The following is a 25382-nucleotide window of genomic DNA, read 5'->3' as shown; positions in this document are numbered from 1 at the left end:
AGTTAACGTGTCCAAATCTAGCATGCCATAACCACGAATCATCATCACTCTTGGCAAGCCAACACTCCAGTTGAGATTGATCAAGGTTGAGGATATAGAGCCTATTCCGTGTGCGATTAACACGAGCTAGCACGTTTCGGAGGTTGTCGAAGATCGTCATCACTCCGCTCTCTATATTCACCTTGCATCCATTCTCGTCAAGCTTCCCAATAGAGATGATGTTGTTGCGCAGCCGTGGGATGTAGTACACTCCGGTGAGTATGCGATGTTTGCCTGTGAGACCCTCAAAGAGGACAGATCCTTGCCCGCGAATCTCCACAGCTGAACCATCACCGAACTTGACCGAGCCTTCAACATCGAATTCCAGCTCGAGGAATTTCTCCTTGCACCCCGTCATGTGGTTACTGGCACCCGTGTCGAGATACCACGACACGTTCTGATCACCGGATAACTTTGGTGTCACTTTTTCCTCATGAAGTAGCACCTTCCGGCTTGGTTTTACAACCACCGTTTCAGCGAGATCACAAACTTCGGCCATCAGAAGACCTGGACCTTCGTCTTCCTGCTTTGCCAAATTTGCCTTGATCTCCCGCTTGTTAGGCTTTGGACAATCCTTCGCAAAGTGACCCATCTTATTGCAGTTATAGCACTTGACCTCGGACAAGTCCAAGTTCCGTGGTTTCTGCTCTTTAGATTGGCCCGCCTTACCACGACCTTGTGGTTTGCCTTTTCCTTTGCCTTTTCCGGTTTGTCCATCGCCCTTCGTGTTGCTTGAGCCTTCGCCACCGTCACGCCTTCCTTTGCTACTTGGGGCCTCCCAATCTGCGCGCGAGTACATGAGTTGGTCACTACCTCCTCCTTTGCCTTTTCGACAGCCACGAGCATTCTCTTCCCACGTCCGCAGGCGTCCGATCGCCTCCGTTATGGTCATGTCGTCGATGTCGTAAAGCTGCTCGAGCGTGCCGATGATGTACGTGAATTTATCAGTCACTGAACTGAAAAACTTCTCCACGATCTCGGTCTCCTCGAGCTTTGAACCAAGCGCGCGGATCTCTCCCACCAAAGTAGTAAGACGCATGGCGTAGTCATTCACCGATTCAGTTTCCTCCATCTGCAACTTGTGAAATTGGCGCTTCAGCACTTGTGCCCGAGCCTTGGTGACGCGATCTTCTCCGATCCTCATCTCCTTGAGTGCGTTCCACGCCTCTCTTGCCGTCTCGAACTCCGCCAGTGTCATCAGCACGGAATCCGGCACAGACTGGGCTATGGCGGCCATGGCACCTTCGTCGCGCTCCTCGTCGACGTCGTCGTCCGTGATGGCCTCCCACACTCGAAGGGATCGAAGAATAATCTTCATCTTCACCGCCCACACGCCGTAGTTGGCGTCGGTGAGCATCGGGTACTGGATGGGGATGTTGCGATGCGCCTGGACGTTAGCGCCGCTCGTTCCTCCACCACTGGTTGCTGACTTGACGCCCTTCTTCACCTTGTCGCCGTTCTTGTTCGCCTTGGCACCGCCGCTGACGGACTTGACCGACTCAGCGTCGCTGTCCGTCATCGTAGATCGTAGATCGTCGAGGCTCTAGATACCAATTGTTGGTTTTGCAACGCTTGGAACAGATCACCTTAGCAAGACACACGTAGCTGGCCGAATAAGCAACCAAGCAGGCAGCTTGATCGATTCTTCTGAGTCTAGTACGTGGGTCGCTGTGGTCTGTGTATTGCGTACGTACGTGAGCTATTGTCTGATCGGAAACTTGCTCGGCGAACAGATCAATCAGGAGCGAAACTGGTTTTATTCGATGCGTCTAAACTTGCTACTTTTCTCTTTTTCTTCTTGCGTATATATAGTAGGGATACAGACCTTGTTGCCGCGTCCAACACATAGCCGGCTTGACCATCAACACGACGCAGATCCGGACTCGTACAACACTTGTCCGGTTTACTACATGAGAACGAAACTGACTAGTATCAGGACTCTAGACTAATACATGACTAACCTAATACTACAACTAGATTAATTCTTACAATAGCTAGCTCCAGACATTGCTACACAACATATCATCTACACTAGTCGCTCCTAATAGGATCTCGTCACGGCCACGGCTAGGGCGTCGGCATGCCGCTCAGCTCGCCCACCAAGCTCAACTTCTCCACGATGGGCCAGTACTGCCACCACCACCCTGACCCGCCGCCCCCGCAGGTCAGCGACCTGCCCACCCTAGAGAACCTGCGACCCATGGCCTCACTGGACCAGTTCCTCGCCGACCCAGGATTCGCCGAGCGTGCCGCCAGGCTCTCTGGCTTCGACGCCCAAGGCGGCTACGGCGGCGTACCACGTAGTTCGGTCTCCCGGACGACGACCCCGTCATGGAGCTGGATCTCAGGAGCACCAGACACGACTCATGGGTTTCCGTTCCAACGTCTTCTGGTGCTGGGATGATGCTTTAAAGGGGCCTCCGATAGCAATGCGAGGAAGCAGAAGGCTGGCGGCGACAAGGGGAAGGGCAATGACGCCTCCGTGTCTACCACCTTCGCTAAGGATCTCCTCGCCAAGGTATGCAAGCAGAATTTTTCTCGGTTACGGGTGTGTGGCCCACCAGAGCGAGGTAGAAAGGTCGTTTTTGCTAGAGTTGTGTCGAATATTGTGTACGAGTTGGGTTACATATGGACTTGGTGTTGCAGTGTGGGTAGGATACATGTAGTGTCGTAGTCAGACACGTTGTACCCTTGACCTCTTATATATAAGGATGCACCCCACGTTGTAACCTATGACGACTAGATAGCGATAGGCTCGCAAGGGGGAGCCGGTGCCCGGGTGGCCGGTGTTGCGGTATCTCGGGGAGGAGTGCCCGTAGTCATTGTTCCGGGAAGTAGGCAAGTTTGACGAACCTCGTTAACAAATCTCGATGTCGTCATTATGCTGCGATCGCTTGTTCCTCGATGGATTGACCTTGTACCTTGTATTTATTCTAACAAGTGGTATCAGATGTTGCTGGTGATTGATTTAGAGAAGGAAGATTTGATGTTGTGATCATTGTCGGCGAGCAGCAGACAGAATCGATGAAAACATCGTTAGGTCCATGAGAGCGATCAGGAGGCGCGTGTGTGTGAGGCAGCACCAGTGCGGCAATCGGTTCAACCGACCGAGCGTATTGCAGCAACGACATCGACTTATGGGCACGCGTCGTGTTTCTAGGCGAATTTCTCGGTGAGGCTCGGACCCAATGCGTGTGCATAGTTGCTGCGATGGATGTCCAGGCTTAGACGCGCGTGAAGACAGCTACGTGAGCTGACCGAGTCGGGCGCGGTCGTGTGGCCGAGGGACTCCACGACACTCGCAGCTGGAGCAAGGCGTGAAGGGCCAGCGCGTTGCATGCAGGCCAAGTTAACCCAGTTTGTTTGGAGACAAAAACAGGACCGATTTCTGAAGGGAATCGTCGTGGAGCCGGACTGCTGGACCGTGGCCACACAGCAGCAGGCAAACGACGAGGCAAGTGCAGATCAATCAGCGGAAGAAAAGTCCGATGATAGGTAGTAGTACATAGGAAAGAATGAGTCTTTGGCAAAGCTATTAGCATCAAACGTCCAGATTCGTGCCTACGAGTAGACCACGTGGAAGGCCAATTTATTTTGATGGGTTGCTACTAGTGCACGAAAGTGAGACGACGTGGGTTTTGCTAGTGTACTTCAGCATCGCGGGGATAACTGAGGTATTTTTTCACGCAGTCAGTCGTACAAAGAATCATGTCGTCATTGGGTATCAGTTTTGAGGTGGAAAAGTTCGACGAGACTGAAAGCTTTGGGTTATGGTAGACAAGGGTGACAGATTTTTTGGCACAACAAGGATGCTTGAAGGCGTTGTTGCTAAGATGGAGGCTGAGGACTGGGATGGGTTATAGTTGAGGACAATCGCAACTATACGGTTGTGTCTGTCGGACCAGGTTACACTAGTGGGGACGGGGCCTTTAGCCCCGGCCCGTAAGGGGCTTTAGTCCCGGTTGACCAACCGGGAATAAAGGGGCGGGACTAAAGGCCTAACCTTTCGTCCCGGCCCTCTTACAAGCCGGGACTAAAGGTGCTCCACGTGGGCGCCTCGTACCGCCCCAGGGGCAGGACCTTTAGTCCCGGTTCGTTACACGGGCCGGGACTAAAGATTTTCAGATTTTGCTTATTTTCGGGGTTTTTTAATGAAATTATTTTTGGGTTTTAGGGTTTTATGGTTTAGGTGTTCGGAAGATTAACGTGATGCCTCGTTTAGTGTTCGGAAATTAGTTTTCATATAATTTAAATAGAAATAGTTATGCATATATATATAAGATTAACTTATCTTACAAGCGAGCATATATATACAATTATATGGAGATCTGAATTATCGGGACTAGAGCCCGTCTATTTGATTACATGGACGAACATCAGTAATGGCCCCTGGCTACACTAAATCGTCCTTTGTCATCTATAGCTTCCGTCCTCAGAAAGTTCGCAAGCTCCTCTGCAACAGCAATCGCGCGTTGCTCTGGTAGGACCTTCGTCGTCATGGCCGTGTGCTATATAAGAAGAGGAGATGAATATGAATATCAATCATGATAACAAAGAATGACGGGTAAAAATAGAGGTGTGAATGTTCATTGCTTACGTCGAATCTGTGATCCTTGTGCTCAGAGGTAAACGTGCGAAGGGTCTCGCAAACATAGTATCCGCATAGATGCGTTCTCCGTGGCTGCTGGTCGCACTTTACGAGAATAGAATATATATAATCAAAATAATAATCTAGCATCATAAATGTATTGAAAATAGAAGTACATCATACTACTACTTACCTGAGCCGCTCTAAAGGTCAACTTCTCATGCTCGATACCGGGAGTCACGCACTTGAACCGCTTCCAAACCCTGCACGACAAGGATAATGATTTGCTAAGTTTTTCATTAATTGATATATCAGAGAATCATCGAAAGAGACCGATAGAGCGCAAGAATGATTGAAATTACCCTTGGAGCATGTCCTGCAGGCTTTGGAACTATTCCAAGGGTCTCGATAATGGGTCGAAGGCATCAACTCTTCCCTTATCAATTTGAATGTCCAACAGAATCCAATGAAACATGCACATGTGTATATATATATATATATATATACGTGTGTGTGTGTGTGTCAGTAACTTATCAATTACACTTATAAGTGAATGGACACAACAGAGTAAAGATCCTCACCTGAAGTTGTATGGAAACAGTATGTGGTCACAGAAATTTTGATCTGTTAGAAACCTTAGAAGGTTTTCCTCCGTCTCCTTGGGATAATTAGTTAGCGTCGCTATATGTATTTTATCTGGGTCAATAAACCCAATATTTAGGATGCTCTTACTTTTACAATCCAGAATCTTCATTCTGCATAATAGAGTACAAGTTATATATAGACAATGAATTGAAATAACTAAACAAGTTATATGTAGACAACGAATTGAAAAACTTACAGACAATAGCAACTCATAAGCGATTTGTCGAGGGCGTCGCCATTGTACATCTGGAAGAGTTCATCAAAGTCGATATGGATTTGTTCGGGGCGGCCGTAGTACTCCTGTGGGACACTCAGCACGATCATCGTTCTCCCATTCTTTGATTCACTTAAGTACCATTGATGCAAGTAACGCATATTTGTTGGGAGATCATCTTTGCTGACCAAAGGCTCACCCATCACAAACTGTGGCTTAGGGGCTACCACAGCCTTGGGTATCTTGTCGTCTTGGGAAGACAGCAATTCTTCAACCGAGACACCACATGCAGCCGCCAACTCCTTTGCTCTTTCTAAAGCTAGCCCCTGCACCGGAGGGGGAACATTCTCGGTTAACACCTTGAGGGGTGGGATCGACTGTTTGGCCTGTTGTCCAAGCTGAGGAACGTCTCATTTTTTCTTGCTTGTAGTTGAACTTGATTTGCTCCCACTTGCACTTGTACGTGATCTGCTCTTTTTCACTTCCTTCTGCAATGTGCGTGTATAGTCATCAGGCTTATGGTGTAAGTCATAAGGTCTGATAGGAAGATTAGCATGACGTACCTTTGGGAGGGGCGACCGTTTGCGCTTTGGGGTGCTCTGTGGCTTAGGAATCGTCGGTGGAGCGTTCTTTGTGGCACGCTCCCGCTTAGTATCCGGAGCGGGCGGCGGCGGAGACGGACGACCCAAGTCCGGTGGCGGTGATCGAGATGGACTCGTGTTGTGCTGACCGACGTCATGTGGAGGGCTTGCACGTGATCTGCTCTTTTTCACTTCCTTCTGCAATGTGCGTGTATAGTCATCAGACTTATGGTGTAAGTCATACTATGATGGAAGGGTCGTTAAGTATTTTGCAAATGCTATTTGCTTCTAGGTGTAATCCAGGCGGGGCTCGGGTTCCTTCTTTTTCATCTGCGCATCATGATGTTCCTTTGCTATCCTGGCGTTTTCCTCGGGGGTACGATCATAAGGTCCGATAGGAAGATTAGCATGACGTACCTTTGGGAGGGGCGACCGTTTGCGCTTTGGGGTGTTCTGTGGCTTAGGAATCGTCGGCGGAGCGTTCTTGGTGGCACGCTCCCGCTTTGTATCCGTGGCAGGCTCAGGCTTTGTATCCGGAGCGGGCGGCGGCGGAGCATTCTTGGTGGCACGCTCCCGCTTTGTATCCGTGGCAGGCTCAGGCTTTGTATCCGGAGCGGGCGACGGCAGAGCATTCTTGGTGGCACGCTCCCGCTTTGTATCCGTGGCAGGCTCAGGCTTTGTATCCGGAGCGGGCGGCGGCGGAGCGTTCTTGGTGGCACGCTCCCGCTTTGTATCCGTGGCAGGCTCAGGCTTTGTATCCGGAGCGGGCGGCGGCGGAGCGTTCTTGGTGGCACGCTCCCGCTTTGTATCTGTGGCAGGCTCAGGCTTTGTATCCGGAGCGGGCGGCGGCGGAGACGGACGACCCAAGTCCGGCGGCGGTGATCGAGATGGACTCGTGTTGTGCTGGCCGACGTCATGTGGAGGGCTTGGAGGTAATGGAGGTGTAGGTGACCTGCGACGACTCGGAGGCGGTGTTGTCCTTGGGGCCGAGCCTGGAAGCTTGATGTAGTTCTTGTCCCATAGGATGACTCCACCCAGTACTTCTCCGAGTGTCCTCTCATCTTCGGGTCCAGCTATGTCGAGCTCCATATCATTAAACCCCGTCATGATTTCATCCACCCCGACTTTAGCAAAGCCAGCTGGAATCTCACGGCCATGCCAGCGTGCATCAGGGCCAGAAGTTAAAGCTTGTCCGACGGCCACCTTCATGGATATGTTCTTGAATTTATGATGGAGTTCACATGATGTTGGCTCCTTGATTCCATCCACGGGGTAGCTGGGACCGCCCTCTATCATTCTTCGTTCATCGTCGGGCGGGGCCTCAGATTCAGCCACACTGCTTTTCTGCTTAGATGGGGCGCCGGTAATATCAAGTGGAGGATCTTCGTGGCGCGGTACTCCTCTAAGCTCATCAATCTGCTTCTGTTGCTCGTTAATCCTGGCAAGCAACTGGTTGAACTTGTCATTCTCCTCATCCTGCTGCCGCTTCTTTGCTCTCTCTCGGCTTCTGTAAGTGTCTTGGTCTCTGGCAAACCCAAGCCACCATGGGTAAGATGGACCGAAGCCTCGCGTTCGTCCTCCATGTTCGTCATTGCCGAGGACCAGTGTGAGCAAATCTTTATCTCTATCTGCAGTGAACTTTCTTTGTCCCTCCTTAATTTCTTTCACTATCCTTTTCCAATTCTCCCTGGGTATCCTAAGATTGTCATTGCAGATGAGGTCCCCTGTTGTTTCGTCGTACGACCCACCATGCGCAAGGAACCAATTTCTTGCTCTCAATTCCCACTCATCACAGAGTGGTTCAGGTACGATGCCTTTATCTATCAGATCTTGCTCTTTATTTTCCCACTTTGGGATGGCAGTATCATAGCCCCCTGGCCCCAGCTTATGGTGATATTTCTTCTTGTCGGCATTTATCTTGTTCTTTTCTGATAATGCCTGGGCATCTTCTGACTCCTTGTACTCTAGAAATTCCTTCCAGTGATTCGCGTGCTTGGCTAGATACCCCTCGAATACTGGCACTTTCTTTGTCTTCAGATAGTTTTTCCATAGCTTCTTCTTCCAGCTACGAAACAGATCGGCCATCTTCTTTAGAGTCCACTGCTTGACTTTGGCCCTCAGTTTGTCTGCGGCGTCTTCATTCTCACATTCTGGCAGGTTGAAATGTGACATGAGATCATTCCAAAGATTATCTTTGTACCTTTCCGCGACATAGTCACTATCGGCTGCCCCTTTGCGCTTGTTCCACTCCCGAACGCTGATCGGGACGTGATCCCTAACGAGAACTCCGCATTGCTTCTTGAATGTGTCAGCAACATTCTTAGGAAGCTTGGGTTCGCCCGTAGGCATTATCAACTCAAAGGTGTAATGCGTCCGTGCATCCAACTTTCTAGTCGGGCCTCGTTTCGTAGATTTGCTCGATGTGGAGGCCTAAGAGGGAGAAACATTCGTCAAATGAATGTATATGTATACAATATAGAGCTATCTCCAATATTTTTCACATATTACAAGTGATTTTCGAACTTCATATGTATACCTCGCCGGACTTTATTATTTCTTCACCGGCTTCTCCATCAGTGGAGCTATCACCTTCTCCGTCATTGGACCTATCTCCTGCCTCATCGGCTTCATCTTCGTGCCGCTCGACCTGCATTCCATATCCGGATTCGTTTAGATATGACGTCAGAGATTCAGCTGGTTCAACGTCGGGGCCGTCTTTGATTATATCTTCGAGAAGTTCTTCCTCTTCGAGGTTCCTAATATGTGGATCCATAGTTCTGCAAAAAACGGACATTTGATTAACTAATAAACTAACAAACTATATAAGAGGGGTTGGAAACTTTGAAGGCTCGTTTTATATAGGAGGACCTTTAGTCCCGGGTCTTGGCTAGAACCTAAACTCTAAAATACCAGCCGGGCGGAGCCCAGTCCCGCACACTTAAGCATATACAATAGCAAAATTAAACTAGTTGTATTAATTTTCTTGCTAAAAATAAACTATTAACACTTAAGCATATACAATAGAAAAATTAAACTATTAACACTTAAGCATATACAATAGCAAAATTAAGCAATAATCTAAGAAACACTATTAACACTTAAGCATATACACTATACAATAGCAAAATTAAATGACAAAAAATATATTTCTTCTTCTTGTAACCCTAAACTAATTTTTCCTCTTCTTCTATTTCTCCTCTTCTTCTACTTCTTCTTCTACTTCTACTTCTCCTCTTCTTCTACTACTTATCCTCTCCTCTTCTTCTATTTTTCCTCTTCTTCTCCTCTCCTCCTCTTCTTATTCTCCTTTTTCTTCTTTTCTTCTCCTTCTCTTCTTATTCTCCTTTTTCTTCATTTCTTCTCCTTTTTCTTCCTTTCTTCTCCTTTTTCTTCTTTTCTTCTCCTTTTTCTTCTTTTCTTCTCCTTCTCCTTTTTCTTCCTTTCTTCTCCTTTTTCTTCCTTTCTTCTCCTTTTTCTTCTTTTCTTCTCCTTTTTTTCCTTTCTTCTCCTTTTTCTTCCTTTCTTCTATTTTTCTTCCTTTCTTATCCTTTTTCTTCCTTTCTTCTCCTTTTTCTTCTTTTCTTCTCCTTTTTCTTCCTTTCTTCTCCTTTTTCTTCTTTTCTTCTCCTTTTTCTTCCTTTCTTATCCTTTTTCTTCTTTTCTTCTCCTTTTTCTTCTTTTCTTCTCTTTTTTCTTCCTTTCTTCTCCTTTTTCTTCTTTGCTTGTGCTGGCCGGAGTGTTGGGGAGGAGGGGGCGTGGGGCTTACCGGCCGGAGGTGTCGACGGCGCGCGGCGAGGAGGACGGCGGCGCGTGACGAGGAGGACGGGGCGGCGCGCGGCGAGGAGGATGACGGCGACGGCGAGGAGGTCGGCAGGCGGCGGCAAGAAGGACGGCGGGCAGCCTGACGGCGTCGTCGAGTTCGTCGCTGTGCCGCGCCGGGCAGGAGAACGAGAGGAAGAAGAAGAGAAATGGACGATTTGGGTTCGAAATTCTCTAACTCCCGCTTATACAGGTGGATCTTTAGTCCCGGTTCAGGGTTCGATCCGGGACTAAAGACCCCTTTAGTCCCGGGTGGATCCACGCCCGGGACTAAAGGCCCTTTTTCGGCAGACCAAAAGGCGGGAAGCAGGGGCCTTTAGTCCCGGGGCGTGGCAAGAACCGGGACTAAAGTGTTGCCTATATAAACCCTCGCCCCTGCCCACCATATCCCCTGTTTTTTGGTTGTTGAAGTGTGACCATGCCATGCTCTTGCCACTCTAGTTCATGCACATGACGTGTTCGATGAAATGCCCGAGCAACTCTACTTAAGCTTTCTCCTCTCCAAGCTCGACCTCCAAGCTCCATTTTTCTTAATATTTGTCTAGGTTTGGCCGTGCACCAACTGCGAGCACCACCGTGGTGAGCCTCTTGTTCTTATCTTCTTTTTAAAATCAAAAAAATCTTACTTGTATGATTTAGATACATACTTGTATAAATTACTCACTTTCATTATTTTTTGTTATTATATAGTGCGATGGTTTTGGTATCTGCCTCCGTCGGCCCTCGTCCTGTCTATGATTCGGATGTGGTATATATTATCTTTTATAACTATTTGTTTTATTTAGTGTTTATGACAATTATGACGACCAATGTGACATATATATTTTTAATCTAGGAGGTATGTGAACCGGAAATTCCAAGCCACATAAAAATTCTTGTCGAGAAGTTAAATTTGGTTGAAAAAGAAAACAAATACTTGAAGAAAAAATTGAAAATAATTGAGGATAAGAATATGGAACTGGAGTTGCATGTCGTCGATGTCATCGATGATCGCAAGATGAAGATCGATGCGATGCGGTTGAAGATGGATGCAATGCGCTTGAAGATGGATGAAATGCGCTTGAAGATTAGGAATATTAGAAAATATGCCATTGATAAAGAGACTTGGTATCATTATGTTATTGGGTCAATTGTTACCTCAGTTGTGATTTTGATGGCATTTGTTGTTGCATTTAAATGTTTTACATAGTTGTATGTTGTTTTATGAGAGAACTTTATGTATTTATTTTTTGCAATAATAACATTTGACCACTACTGTTCTTTGGCTTTAATGTGATGATGAACTTGAATTAATTTGGTCATATGTTCTGCAATGGTTTTTTGATATATTTAATTTCATAATAGAGATGAATCGCCAATGATAATATTTAATTTCATAATATGGTTTTTTGAACTCCATACTTTTTGTGTGTTCAACAATTTCTGACTTCATTTGGTATATTTCGTGCATTTACTTATTTTTTTGAGCTAGTTGACCCTGAAATTCAAAAGCACTACAAATGAACTCTGAAAATGTTGAAAGTTGGCATGCTATCATCATTTCACCCACATAGCATGTGTTAAAAAGTTGAGAGGGCTATGACAAAAACTGGATGCACTTCGTGTACAAAACGGACAATCTCTCTCAAAGTATCAGGGTTTTGAACGAGAACTCATCTCTTACAAAGGGATTTCATTTTTTTGAAATTATTTGAACTCCATACTTTTTGTGTGTGCAAAATGCACCATTCAAAGGCACATCACAAAATTTCAACAATTTCTGACTTCATTTGGTATATTTCGTGCATTTACTTATTTTTTTGAGCTAGTTGACCCTGAAATTGAAAAGCACTACAAATGAACTCTGAAAATGTTGAAATTTGGCATGCTATCATCATTTCACCCACATAGAATGTGTTAAAAAGTTGAGAGGGCTACGACAAAAACTGGATGCACTTCGTGTACAAAACGGACAATCTCTCTCGAAGTATCAGGGTTTCGAACGAGAACTCATCTCTTACAAAGGGATTTCATTTTTTTGAACTTATTTGAACTCCATACTTTTTGTGTGTGCAAAATGCACCATTCAAAGGCACATCACAAAATTTCAACAATTTCTGACTTCATTTGGTATATTTCGTGCATTTACTTATTTTTTTAGCTAGTTGACCCTGAAATTGAAAAGCACTACAAATGAACTCTGAAAATGTTGAAATTTGGCATGCTATCATCATTTCACCCACATAGAATGTGTTAAAAAGTTGAGAGGGCTACCACAAAAACTGGATGCACTTCGTGTACAAAACGGACAATCTCTCTAGAAGTATCAGGGTTGCGAACGAGAACTCATCTCTTACAAAGGGATTTCATTTTTTTTGAACTTATGTGAACTCCATACTTTTTCTGTGTGCAAAATGCACCATCCAAAGGCACATCACAAAATTTCAACAATTTCTGACTTCATTTGGTATATTTCGTGCATTTACTTTTTTTTTGAGCTAGTTCACCCTGAAATTGAAAAGCACTACAAATGAACTCTGAAAATGTTGAAAGTTGGCATGCTATCATCATTTCACCCACATAGCATGAGTTAAAAAGTTGATAGGGCTACGACAAAAACTGGATGCACTTCGCGTACAAAACGGACAATCTCTCTCGAAGTATCAGGGTTTCGAACGAGAACTCATCTCTTACATGGATACTATGAAAATGAAAAGTGTTTGAAATTTAGTACATTCCATACATGCATTACATAAAAGGTTTAATACATTATTACATTATTGCACCAATATTCCTATCTATTATTTCTGTTTTGTTCTGGGTCGTAGCCATGGAGAATCTTCATCATTCAGTAGGATGCTTGGGTCAGTTTTCACTTTGAAGGGCGGAATTTCATGAAACTTATTATAATCTTCTGACATGTCTGTCTTTTCATCTACTCCCACGATGTTTCTTTTCCCTGAAAGAACTATGTGGCGTTTTGGCTCATCGGACGATATCTTATTTTGCTGATTTCTTTTTCTCGTTAATGTAGACATGTCCTTCACATAGAAAACCTGAGCGACATCATTGGCTAGGACAAATGGTTCGTCCATGTACGCAAGATTGTTGAGATCCACTCTTGTCATGCCGTACTTTTGGTCTACAACTACCCCGCCTCCTGTTAGCTTCACCCATTTGCACCGAAATAAAGGGATCTTAAAAGTAGGTCCATAGTCAAGTTCCCATATCTCCTCTATGTACCCGTAATATGTTTCCAAACAGTGCGCATTCTCGTCTGTTGCATCAAAGCGGACACCACTATTTTGGTTGGCGCTCTTTTTATCTTGGGCAACCGTGTAAAATGTATTCCCATTTATCTCATACCCTTGGAAAGTACATATAGTCGAAGATGGTGGCCTGGCCAAACAATACAGCTCATCTCCAACGGTGTCGTCATTCATGAGATGTGTCTGCAACCAACTGCCGAAAGTCTTCTTGTGTTCCCCTTTAATCCAAGAGTCAACCTTCCCCGGGTTTTCGGAGCGTAGAACATTCTTGTGTCTCACGATATACGGAGCCACCACGGTGGAATTGTGTAGAACTGTGTAGTGTGCTTGAGAGAAAGAATGCCCGTCCATACATACTTTTGCTTTCCTTCCTAGTGTGCCTTTTCCTGTCAGCCTACCCTCATACCGAGATTCAGGAACACCAATCGGATTAAGGTCAGGAAGAAAGTCCACACAAAACTCAATGACCTCCTCTGTTCCATAGCCCTTGGAGATGCTTCCTTCTGGCCTAGCACGGTTACAAACATATTTCTTTAAGACTCCCATGAACCTCTCGAAGGGGAACATATTGTGTAGAAACACAGGACCGAGAATTCTAATCTCTTCGACTAGGTGAACTAGGAGGTGTGTCATTATATTGAAGAAGGATGGCGGGAACAACAACTCAAAGCTGACCAGACATTTGACCACATCAATCTATAACCCTGATAGACTTTCTCGATCGATTACCTTATGAGAAATTCCATTGAGGAATGCACATACCTTCACAATTGCCAGGCGAACATTTTCCGGTAGAATTCCCCTCAATGCAACCGGAAGCAATTGCGTCATAAGCACGTGGCAGTCATGAGACTTTAGGTTTTGGAATTTTTTGTCTTTCATATTTATGATTCCCTTTATATTCGACGAGAAGCCAGTCGGGACCTTGATACTGAAAAGGACTTCAAAGAAGATTTCCTTCTCTTCCTTAGTAAGAGCGTAGCTGGCACGCCCTTGAAACTGCCCTGGATGCATGCGATCTCTTCCTTTATGACGTTCCTGGTCCTCCCGTGCTTCCGGTGTATCTTTTGACTTCCCATACAAGCCCAGGAAGCCTAGAATATTCACGCAGAGATTCTTCGTCAGGTGCATCACGTCGATTGCCGAGCGGACCTCATGGACTTCCCAGTAGGGTAGCTCCCAAAATATAGACTTTTTCTTCCACATGGGTACGCGCTTAACAGGGCCGTTAGGAACAGGTTGGCTGCCAGGACCCTTTCCAAATTATACTTTTAAATCTTTGACCATATCAAATACTTCAGCACCAGTACGGATGACAGGCTTCCCCCGGGGTTCTGCCTTGCCATTGAAATGCTTGCCTTTTTTCTTTAAGGGATGCTTGGGCGGAAGAAAATGATGATTGTACGGATACACATTCTTTCTACAGTTGTCGAGATATATACTTTCTGTCTGATACAAACAGTGCGTGCATGCATTGTATCCCTTGTTTAACTGTCCTGAAATGTTACTAAGAGCAGGCCAATCATTGATGGTTACGAAAAGCAACGCTCGAAGGTCAAATTCCTCTTGTTTGTGCTCGTCCCACACACGTACACCTAGTTCGGCTCACAGCTGTAAAAGTTCATCAACTAATGGCCTTAGGTACACATCAATATCGTTGCCGGGTTGCTTTGGACCTTGTATAAGCACTGGCATCATAATGAACTTCCGCTTCATGCACAACCAAGGAGGAAGGTTGTAGATACATAGAGTAACGGGCCAGGTGCTGTGACTGCAACTCTGCTCCCCAAAAGGATTCATGCCATCTGTACTCAGACCTAACCATAAGTTCCTTGCGTCAGCTGCAAATCTCGGGAACTCTCTTTCAATTTTTCTCCACTACCGACCATCAGCGATGTGCCTCAACTTATCGTCTTTCATACGATCTTCCATGTGCCATCGCAACAACTTCGCATGATCTTTATTTCTGAACAAACGTTTCAACCGTGGTATTATAGGAGCATACCACATCACCTTGGCAGGAACCCTCTTCCTGGGTGGCTCGCCCTCAATATCACCAGGGTCATCTTTTCTGATCTTATACCGCAATGCAGTGCATACCGGGCATTTAGCCATATTCTCGTACTTCTCACCGCGGTAGAGGATGCAGTCATTAGGGCATGCATGTATCTTCTGCACGTCTAATCCTAGAGGGCAGACAAGCTTCTTTGCTTCGTACGTGCTGGCGGGCAATTCGTTCTTTCTTGGAAGCATCTTCTTCATCAGTACCAGCAACTTTTTGAATGACGAGTCAGTCACACCGGTCTCTGCCTTCCACTTCAGCAATTCTAGTGTGCTACCCAGCTTCTTCTGGCCATCTTCACAAGTTGGGTACAACAATTTGTTGTGGTCCTGTAACATCTGCTCGAACTGCAACCTCTCCTTTTCTGTGTCGCAACCTCGCCGTGCATCAGAAATGACCCGGCCAAGATCATCAGCCGGCTCATCTGGTTCCCGTTCTTCATTCTGATCTTCTTCTTCATTGTCTTCCATTGCGGTATTAGCATACTCAGGGAACATAGATCGGTAGTTGTCATCATCGTTCTCTTCTTCTTCATCGTCGTCTTCCATCATAACCCCTCTTTCTCCATGCTTGGTCCAAACATTATAGCCCGACATAAAACCGGACCGAAGCAGGTGGCTCTGAATGACTCTTGAGGAAGTGTAATCCTTCTCATTCCGACATTCAACACATGGACAAAACATATAGCCACCCCCATGCTTGTTCGCATCGGCTGCATCTTGAAAAGAATGCACGCCTTCTCTGTAAGCGGTTGTGCGTCGATCACCGTACATCCATGGATGGCTCATCTGTGTTATACGACAGTATATCAAATACAATCACGATCCTAAAAAATAGTACCGCACGGTCTAAACGAGGAAATATAGTTGCTAACCTTTTAGAATAAGTAGAAATAAAGAGGAAGAGGTTTAAGCGTGGCTCAGACATCTCATATCGTAGTTGTGTTCGGTGAACTGAAGCAGCATCGCTCTAACACACATTTCAACAAACACCTCTAGTGCATCAAAAAAAGTGGAGAGCAAGCACCCACCCAGAATCCTCCATCCAAGAAAAATGCAAGGAAGAGGGGAGAGGGGGGCTGTGCTATATATAGGCAGAGGACTTTAGTCCCGGTTTGAGACACAAACCGGGACTAAAGGTGGCGCACATGCAGGCTGCCCACCGCGTAGCCCTTTAGTCCCGGTTTGGGACACGAACCGGGACTAAAGGCTCCTTACGGGCCGGGACTAAAGCCTCGAGGGAGGCATTGAGAATTGGGGCGACGTGGCCGGGCCTTTAGTCCCGGCCCAGAGGCAGGCCGGGACTAAAGGGTCCAGGCCAAAGGCTCGTTTTCCATAGTGTTATTTATCATATGATGGATGAGAATTTGCCGAAGAAGATCTGGGAGAAGCCGGAGAGTCAATTTATGTCCAAGACTGCGATGACCAAGGTGTATCTGAAGCAAAAGTTGTATGGGATGAATATGCATGAAGGGTCGGACCTTGTGGAGTATATGAACACCTTTAATCAAGCCGTGACAGGTCTAGCACACTTGGGTGCGACGATTAACGACGAGGATAGGGCAATTATGCTTCTTTGTTCATTGCGATCGTCCTATGTCCATTTTATCACTACTTTGACGCACGATAAGGAGACCGTCAATAATGAGGATATTACCACGACCTTGCTATCTTATCATATGAGAAAGAAGAATGTGGTGGAAGTCTCTCATGGCAAAGGTTTTCTAGTCAAGGGTGAAGAGTGGCAGAAGGCATATGAGGGAGGGAAGAACAAGAAAAAGAAAAAGAAAATACAGTGTCACAAGTGCAAGCAGAGGGGACATATGAAAAAGGACTGTCGAGAGCTCAATGTTGGGGCAAGTGCTAATCTGGCAACTCATGTTGATGACTCGCACAACAGTAGTGATGCTCTTGTAGAATCAGACAGGCAATCAACCAAAAGTGAAGCGTGGATGTTGGATTCATCTTGCTCTTTTCGTGCGATACCCAACAAGGAGTGGTTCTCTTCGTAGAAGTCTGGTGATTTTAGTTTAGCCTATATTGGTGATGACACTGGTTATCGTGTTGCTGGAGTAGGTGACATCAAAATCAAGATGTTTGACGGAGTTGATCGGATGCTTCAGGAGGTCAGGCATGTGCCGGGGCTAAGGAGGAATCTAATTTCGCTTGGAGTCCTTCATGATGGTGGTATGGTATTCCATTGTGATCGGGATAAGAAGACCATGGACATCATGGAAGATGAGGTGACCGTGATGATTGAAGTGAGGACTGCTTCGTATCTTTACAAGTTGCAAGGAAGCACTATTGCACGTGGAGTCACGGAGACTGGAGTTGCGGGAGAAGTAGCGGGATCCCACGGAGGCGGCGGGTCTTGGGCAGACTCGTCAGGTAGCTCTCGGTAAGTTACGAAGAAGACAACACAAGTTCGGAGTACATGGAAGTTTGACGCATGAACAAATTCAAAATTGTGAAAAACATTCACCAAGGTGGAGTCTCTTAGAGTTGTGTCAAATATTGTGTACAAGTTGGGTTACATATATACTTCGTGTTCTAGTGTGGATAGGATATATGTAGTGTTGTAGTCGGACACATTATAACCTTGGCCTCTTATATATAAGGTGGCACCTCACGTTATAACCTATGACGACTAGATAGCGACAGGCTCGCAAGGGGGAGTCGGCGGCTTGTTCCTGCGCCCGGGTGGCCGGTGTTGCGGTATCTCGGGGAGGAGCGCCCGTAGTCATTGCCCTAGGAGTAGGCGAGTTCGTCGAATCTCGTTAACGAATCTCGGTGTCGTCATCGTGATGTGATTTCTTGTTCCTCGATGGATCGACCGCGTACCTCGAATTTATTCTAACATATCTCATCTGACGAGCATCATCGTTGTCGAGTACGAGGATTCGACATCGAAGCGCTACAAGTCCATGTCCATGGAGGACGCGGAAGAGAATTATCGCAAGGGGAAGGCGGCACAGAGCAGCAGCAAGAAGCAGGGCAAGGATGACGCCTCGAAGTGTTGAGTATATTGATTATTAGAGAATATGAGATAGACTAGGATTTGTCCTACCTTGCCTTGTACTCCAAGTTGATCATTGTACTCCTATATATATGCCCATGAGGCTCAAGCAATACAACAACTATTCCACCAATCCTTCTATTTTCCCTTTCAACATGGTATCTATGGCAAGTTTCTTGACCTAGCCGCCGGCACCGCTTCAGCCCCGTGCAGCGCCCTCGGGGCGATCGACCTCCATGACCGCCGCCGGGGGCCATGCTGCCCGTACCTAGGGTTCGTCCGCGGGCCCCGTTGACTGGCTGCCCTAGAGAGTCTTTCCCGATCTCTTGATCCGAGTTTTCTCTCTCATGTCGGTTTCTTGATCGGCGCTCTTTCTTTTTGTTTTTCCGATCTAATATCGGTTTGCGCCGCCCGCCGTCCCCATCTCCCACCGCGCCTCTACTTTGACATCGGCACGCTCCTGCATTTACACCGACCCGATGGCCTCAAGCAACGCGACGGCCCCTTTTGGTCGTCGACCGCACGTCTTCCCGTCGTCCTTCTCCACCGACCGTCGCCGCCCTTCTCCGACTGGGACTGCTTCATCATCACCCGCCTTCACCATCGCCTCGTACAGTCTCATCGGCTTCCTAGGCCGGCTGCCGGCTCTGTCCGCATCGACCTCGGCGCCTGTGCCGGGCCGGCTGCCTACTCCGGTCGCGTCGGCTGCCTCGGGCTGGTTGCCGGCTCTGGCCGCATCGGCCTTGCCGCCTGCGTTGGGCCGTCTACCGGCTTCGGCCGTGCTGGCCGCATCGGCCTCGTCGGCTGGGCTCGCCGCCTGGCTGCCGGCTCGGCCTTCTACCGTTGTTGCCAGCCTCAACTCAGACGCCGCCTCCATCGACCGACGTCCCCGACATCGCGTGCGATCGGATTGATCACCCGTCCGTCCGCGATCCACCTCATCTATGTCGAGCGACTGATCTAGCCCATCGGTTGCGCGCGCCTTTGCACGTCCCGTGAAGACTGTCCCGAGTAAAGCGTGTCACTCCATCGATCGAGCAACGGGTTGCGACTGGGTCGCCCATCGGGCCAGAGCACTGCCTCCCCGTGGTTCTTTCCTCGGCTGCATAGACCCTCGCACTACCGCTACACCGCCCCTTCGGGTTGTCGCGTCGCGACATGCGGTCTATGGTGCCACCCCGAGATCTTTCCGTCATTGCCCAACCAACGCGCTGGCGTTTCGTCACCCCTTCTGGCCGTAGTGCCGCGGCACGTGGTCCACTCTGTCGTCCCCTCGCTTCGACTATGCGCCGCACCGAATGCCATCGTTCGCGTCGGTCTTCGTCACGTTGTCGAGTTCTTCCTCCCCTTCTTCGAGCATCGCTGCCGCGTACCTACCCAGCCGCCGCCGTCGCCGCCAGACCGCCGCCGCCGCTTTACTTTGGTGCCGCTGCAGCTCGCTCACCCGAGCCGCGCCGCCCATCCACCCCCTTTGCCATTCGTCCAGCACTAGCTCCTCGCTAGCGTCGACGTCGTCTACCCCCGACTCCTCGACATGATGTACAGCTTGTGCAGGTCCCCATCTACGCATGTCCGGTGCTGGCAACACCGAAGCGTGCCTTCGTCCCTGGTGTGTTCCCAGCCGTGGCAAGCCTGGAGCGACGCATCATCAACATCGTCTTCGTCCGTCTACGCATGTCCGGTGCCGGCAACACCGATGCGTGCCTTCGTCCACGAAGTGTCCCCGGGCTTGGCAAACTCGGCGCGACGCGTCGTTAGCTGCATCTCCTTCCCAGCGCATCACTACTTCGACATCACTGCGTCCATGACTGACTCGGCGCCTCCTGGCGCCCGCGGCTTCGGCGACTTCCTTGACACTGGCTACCCCGACTCGACATCGACCACGACATTCTTCGCACGGCTACCTCGACCACGGATACACCACCCTACGCTCTCGGCTACCTCGACATCAGCACAAAGGGCTATCGCCGTGCTTGAACAACCTCGTCGGTTTCCACTCTAGCCGCAACTTTCGCGATACATCGACCCTTACGACTGTGGGGGGATGACCGTCGGCTTACCTTCAGATTCTTCTCCAGTCTTACCATCTGTGTAACGACCGTTGTGACTGCGGAGGGGGATGTTGAGTATATTGATTATTAGGAAATATGAGATAGACTAGGATTTGTCCTACCTTATCTTGTACTCCAAGTTAATCATTATACTTCTAAATATATGTTCATGAGGCTCAAGCAATGTAACAACTATTTCATCAATCCCTCTATTCTCATTCAACATGAAGCAACCCAAGCCGCCCAAGAACTTCATACACGTCCGTGCGTGACGCAGCGAGGCCATGGACAGCCATAGCCTGCTGAGAGGGTACAATTCTTGGCCTGTCGCCTCCATTTGCGTGTGTTGGAGTGATGATCACTCCAACTATGTTCAGAGTATGTTCAGAGTAGAGATCTGATACAATTCTGCACTCATCATTTCACAGTTGTCGTCGCTATGTTCAGAGTAGAGATCTCGGTGTGCCCAGATTTGAAGCCCGGGGAAATGTTGCCTGTTCCAGCTGGTGGGCAAGGCCATCATGCGGGACGAGATCATAAACTGCGTGCAATTGCTGCAACGGCAAGTCGAGGTACACAAATACGCACACACACACACGCCCATTGTGAACCAAAATCAGACGCAGAACGATCATGAAACCGCATGAATTGTGTCTTATACTTATGCCATTCTGGTCAACTTTTGTTGCAGTTTCTGTCCCTGAAGCTGGCCACGGTGCACCCGCAGCTGGACTTCAACAATCTGTCCAACCTACTTGCCATAGATGTGAGGACAAAGCATCTATATACATGCTCCAATTGCCACATCCGGCTCCTCCTCTCTGACCGACTGGCTCAACTCACTCATATGCCGATTTTGCTTCTGATCGCAGATGCATCATCAGTCATGTGGCCTGCTGCAGAGCTCGTCGCATTTCCTGCTGCAGGCATCGGGTGCGCCAGTCCCCTACATGAGCCAGGGGAACAACGACCCTCTCGGTTGCGGCATGGGCGACGATCAGGCCGCCATGCACCCTCTCGACCAGGTGTTTTTGCCGACCCATGGGATCGCAGCAGCGGTATCACTTCCTCAGCGACGCCGCATCTCAGGTATGTCTTGAGCTGGCGCGTTGTTCGTATGTAGGGTTCTGACATTGTCGATGATGATGAACACTTTGTGTTGCAGGTCGGGGCTTTCTGGCAAGATCTGCAAAGCGTGGTTCAGATGGACATGGAGCAAAGCCAGGAGATCACGACCTCTTTCAACAGCTACGGCGGTCAGTGAAATTTCAGCTTCTGTTTCAACCTGAATTCTGAAAATTGACATCACTTTCAACCCAAGTTTCGGATGATAAAATTTATTTGTATCGACCAGGTTCGTTGCAGACGGTCCACATGAAAATGAAACTTTGACGTGATCACCGGAAGAAGCTCGATCCGACCGGACTGTTAGCTTTTGATCCCTTGATCAATTTATCAGAGTAGCAGCAGCAGTACGTGCAAGCTAGCAAAGCTGGCTGCCTGTTTGATTGATGAACAGTGTCTTAACACAGGCACACCCAGGCAGCGTGCGTCGATTCACTTCGACGGAAGCGACTTGCGTAACTTTAACGTGGACAGAAAAAATACTAAGTCAATGGATTGCCAAAGGCTCGTATCGAGCCTTTCTTTTATTTCTTCTCTTGATCTGATTATGTTATAAGGACGGGATACACGCATATATATATATATATATATATATATATATATATATATATATATATATATATATATATATATATATATATATATATATATATATGCTGAACATAGCCTAGCAACTAACCAAGCTGATTTAGTATTCCTAATCCTACTTGGATTAGAATACCAATCATACTAGGACTCATGCTTAACTCTAACGTTCACCCCCTAAGCAGGGCGTCCTCGTTATGACCTGGATCCCAAACATGACTACTCGTAGGCTTCATCCTTGACGTTGCCTTCGTCGTTCCTTGTAGCGTCCCATTCACCGGCTTTGCTGCCATCGACTCATTGGTAGCTTGACGGCAATACTTTTCGTTGGTCGCGTGTTCAACCTTCACATGTTCGTCGGTGCTTGATAGACTGTCTTTCGAACCATCAAGGGCACATCTTTTGAACCCGAGCGTGACCATACCTTGGTCTAACTTTAAATTCCAAGCTATTGGCGCTTGCTTCAGTCCATAAAGTGCCTTCTTGAGCTTGTAAACTTTCGGTTGTTCGTCTTTCTTCTCGTAGCCGAGGGGTTGTTCCACGTACATTTCCTTTGTGAGATCACCATTAAGGAAGGTGGATTTAACATCCATATGATGAACCTTCCAATCCTCTTGTGCTGCCAAAGCTAGTAGCACTCTCACTGTCTCGAGTCGAGCAACCGGTGCAAACACCTCATCATAGTCAACTCCTTGACGTTGTACGTAGCCCTTTGCAACGAGTCTTGCCTTGTACTTCACAATGGCACCCTCCATGTCCTTCTTTAACTTGTAAACCCACTTCAAATCAATCGCCTTTTGGTTCGGAGGTCGGGTTACCAAAGTCCACGTGCCATTGCTCTCAATCGCCTTCATCTCCTCATCCATGGCGTGCTTCTAGCTAGGACTTTTGCTCGCCTCTATGAAGTTCGTCGGCTCCTCAACTCCGAGAAGACATAGTACGGAGTACTCGAGTGTAACTGGCTTTGTCTACTTATAGATTTTCTTGAGTATCTTGTAGCGACGAGGCCCTGAGGAGTCCGTTGTGTCTTGCGAAGGAGGCGGCACAAATTGTGTCGGTGTTGATGCACTTGAGGAAGACGGCTGAGTCCCGGGCGTGTTATCGACATCCGCGCCGTCAGTGTAGTCGTCGTGACCGTGACCATCATCTTGATTGTCGTCGTCACTATGCGCCTCTGTCGGTGAATACTCACAACATATGCCATAGGTAGGCTAAAGTCGGTGAGAACCGAAAGGAAAAAGGTGGGCGCTGGGAACGAGGTTGGTACACACATTGGACGCACGATGTACCCAGGTTCAGGGCTCTCCGTAGAGATAATACCCCTAATCCTGCTTGTGTGTTTGATGTATAGGAACAGAGTACAATGTCGCTCTTGGAGCTGTGTTGGGAGGAGGAAGAGGGGAGCAGCCAGCTCGTCTCTACCTCTCTCGGTGGTTGGTGAGTGTGTAGTGTTGGATGACTGGTGAATGATCGGCCTTTTGCATGGGGGCGACCGGGGGGTTTTATAGACGAACCCGCCGACCTACAATATGGATAAAGGGTACAAGCGTGGGACCCGGCTGGCTGCTTCGTCGGCTAGCCAGGGGCCCACAAGGGTCTTGCCTTGTCGATGAGGGGCCCGCCGACTGCATGGTCTCGATTGCATGTGGGACCCGCCGGCTGGCCAATGGGACTCTCGCGTAAGGCTGACGCTGAGCACGCGCTGTACGTCCAGCGTCACCCCGCGAGATTCTTCATGGGCACGTAGTACGACCGCCTCCATTGTTCCCCACGCCAAGTGCAGTAATGGAGTGGAAGTGTGACGGTCCAACACTATCCTAATTGATGGAACAGAGTCGGGGTAGGTCAGCAGCGTGGCCGCCGACGCTCGTACCTGCCGGGCGCCCTGATCCCGTTCCTTTGCTGACGCGTAGCTACCTTTAATCGAGAGGTCTCTTCCTGACCTACGATCTGATGTGACTTGTGATCCTCGGCCGGCTAGCCTGCTTGGTCAGCCGGCTTGAGTGTGGCCGGCTCATCCTCAGCCCAGCTGGCGGGACCAGGCCGGCTCTGAAGGGGAGGCCGCCTGGATCCTAGCTGGCAGGGGTTGCCTGGCCGGCCAGAAAGGTGGCCGCCTCGTCTTCTAGCCGACAGGTGATGCCTATACGGCCAGAAGACTTGGGCCTTGGGAATCTTCATATGCTCATGTCCATTGGGCCGGAAATGAAGGAACAGGCTCGATGAGCCTACCCCGGGGTTATCCCCCCGACAGCCTCGTTGTCGATGTTGTCGTCGAGATCTCCACCAGTGTCGTGCGCGTCGTTGTCGCTATCTACTTGCGACCTACGCGCGTTGTCATCGGTGTTGGCACCATGATGATCACTACCATTGTGGTCACCTTGGTTGGGCGTCTTGCCAACCACCCGGACATCCTCCCCTGCATCATCATCAGTTGGAAATTTAACCGTGAATATGTTACCGTTTGGATCATCGTCGGCTGCGGTGCTCCAATTCCACACTTGGTTCTCTTCAAACACGACGTCGCGTGAAATCCGTAGACGCTTGGTTTGTGGATCGTAGAAGTGGTATGCCTTGGTGCCGGAACTCCTCTCGTATCCGATGAACACCATATTGGTGCTACGATCGGCAAGCTTTGAAAGATGCGGCTCCGCCGTCTTCACATGTGCCACACAGCCGAACATCCGTAGATGAGACACATTCGGCTTACGTCCGTAAATGCTTCATACAAAGTCTTGCCGGTCACCGCCTTTATTGGAGCCCGGTTGAGAAGATAGACCGTCGTCGAGATAGCTTCTTCCCAAAAATTCCCCGGCAGGTTCTTGCTCTTGAGTAAATTCCTTGCCATGTCAACGACGGTTCGATTGCGCCTTTCAATGAATCCGTTCTGCTGCGGCGTGTAAGGTGTCGTGAGGAACCTTTTTATGCCAACCTTCTCGCAGTAATTGTTGAATTCGTTCGATGTAAACTCTCCGCTGCGATCTGTCCGTAGAGCGCGAACCTTCAGCTTGTGCTCCATCTCTGTTGCAGCCTTCAGCTTCTTGAACGCTTCAAACGCCTCATCTTTAGATCGTAGGAGAACGACCCACATATATCTCGAGTAGTCGTCTACCACAAAGAAGAAGTACTTCTTTTCCGCGTGAGTTGCCGGGGTGATAGGGCCACATAGATCACCACGGAGCAACTCGAGTGCATCTTTTGCACGATAGGTAGACTGAGCAGGGAACGGCCTGCGGTGCTGTTTTCCAACCAAGCACCCGTCACATACTCGATCAACATGGTCGATAACTGGCATCCCGGATACCATCTGCATCTTTGACATCTTCTTCAAGGCGTAGAAGTTAACGTGTCCAAATCTAGCATGCCATAACCACGAATCATCATCACTCTTGGCAAGCCAACACTCCGGTTGA

At 48.3% G+C, this 25382-nt stretch overlaps 1 pseudogene; it reads left to right on the top strand.

Moving 5' to 3' along the window:
- The window catches only part of LOC123396557, a 28168-nt pseudogene extending 6224 nt beyond the window's left edge, over window positions 1-21944 (top strand).
- Window positions 21945-25382: the final 3438 nt, after the last annotated feature.

Source organism: Hordeum vulgare, chromosome 5H, assembly GCF_904849725.1.
Source record: "Hordeum vulgare subsp. vulgare chromosome 5H, MorexV3_pseudomolecules_assembly, whole genome shotgun sequence".
Lineage (NCBI taxonomy): Eukaryota > Viridiplantae > Streptophyta > Magnoliopsida > Poales > Poaceae > Hordeum > Hordeum vulgare.
This window is presented reverse-complemented; position numbering and strand designations above follow the sequence as displayed.